The sequence below is a fragment of the Bison bison genome, unplaced genomic scaffold (assembly GCF_000754665.1).
Source record: "Bison bison bison isolate TAMUID 2011002044 unplaced genomic scaffold, Bison_UMD1.0 scf7180017853184, whole genome shotgun sequence".
In the NCBI taxonomy this organism is placed as follows: domain Eukaryota; kingdom Metazoa; phylum Chordata; class Mammalia; order Artiodactyla; family Bovidae; genus Bison; species Bison bison.
The window spans coordinates 635709-637440 of record NW_011483757.1 but is presented as its reverse complement, the minus strand read 5'-3'; positions in this window follow the sequence as shown (position 1 = coordinate 637440).

Sequence of the window (1732 nt, the reverse complement as noted above, 5' to 3'; positions counted from 1 at the left end):
CACTCACTGACCATCCATCACGTGCCATGCACCACTCTAGGTGTTGGGATATTCCCTGAGTGACCTTATTGGACAAAATTCCACCTCTGGAACCACAGCCTGTATTTCCACGAGACCCACCAAGCTTAAGAATGGATGTTACTGGGTAGGCAGAAGCAGGACCTGGGAGGTGGGGAGATTACACACTTTATAAGACTGACCCCAGGTTCTCCCCACCATCGCTCCCCTCCTTGTCGGCTGTTCTGACCCCTCAGCTGGCGTGTGAGCTCAGTCAGCCCTCAGGTTTCCTCACAAGTCCTCCCACTAGCCACAGGGATGAGCTGGATCTGCCCCTCTGCAGCCCTTTTCATCCCTTGGGCACTTGGTAGATGAAGCAGGAATCAGCCCTGAGCTATGTTCTGACTTCACCTCTCCTCTACAGGCTGGGGAGTGGGTGATGGGGGCAGTTCATGAAAGGGGCTGGGGAGCAGGGCTGGGCTGTGTGCAGCAAACCCTTAGCATTTCTTATGGTAAATTAGGTAGTTTTCACTCCGGGGATATTCCTTGACTCTGAAAAATATCATTGCAGTTTTGAAAAGAAAAAAAAAGACTCTACCTGATCAGTGACCTCATCACTGAGACAATATTCTTAGTCACTGCCTTGCTCCTGACCCTCATAACAAAATTCGTAATTGACCCTTGTTGCTGTTCATGCCCCAGGCCTTCTGAAACTTGGAATTTTCCATAGTTTCATAAATCATGCGATGAGTGAGGGATGGGACCTGAGATAGTGTCTGGATGATACTATTTGCATGGGACTGGACTCCAGAACGTTCCATCAGGTGCTTAGAAGATTAGAACTGTCAACCCTCCGTTCCTCTGAGGACAGAAGAGGGTACTATACTGAATTCAATCACCAATAGCCAATGATCTATCAACTTGCCTTCCTCCAACCCTCAATTAAAATCCATAAACATTGTGTTTAGAGAGCATCAGGGGAGGTGATAACATCAAGAGACTGAGAGCAGGGAGAGTCCCAAGAGGGCTTGGAGGTTCGGCAGCCCCAGCTCCCCATTTACCCTATGCTTCTCCGTTTGGCTGTCCCTGAGTTTTATGCTTTATAATAACTTGCAGCAGTAAGTAAAGGGCTTTCCTGAGTTCTGGGAGTAGTTCTAATAAGTTATTGAACATGGGAGGTGGGTTATGGAACCTTTTAGTTAATAGCCAGTTGGTCACAGGTGTGAGTGACTGCAGGACTTGTGATCAACACTTGAGAGTATGGGCAGTCCTCAGGGACCCAGCCCACACCTTGTGGTTTCTACGCTACCTCTATGGATTTAGTGTCAGAAGTGAATTGACTTCTGAGATGGGCAGTGGATGCTGGGAAACTGGTTGCTGTTGGCAGAGACCTCACATGTTTGGAGTTGGGGACAACACTCGGACTCACTCTTCTCTATCATTTGTGTCTGGTATGAGGATCAGGGCCATGGGACTGTATTATGTGGGGCAGAGCACTCAGAACCCCTTCCCAGTTCTCTGCATTTTCAGAATTCCTGGCAGAATCATGCACTTGATTTATGGATTGTGATTTGTACTCATTTGCTGTAGTTCAGTAACTCAGTCGTGTCTGACTCTTTGTGAGCCCATGGACTGCAGCACGCCAGGCTTTCTTCTCCTTCACCATCTCCCAGAGTTTGCTCAAACTCATGTCCATTGAGTTGGTGATGCCATCCAACCATCTCATCCTCTGTTG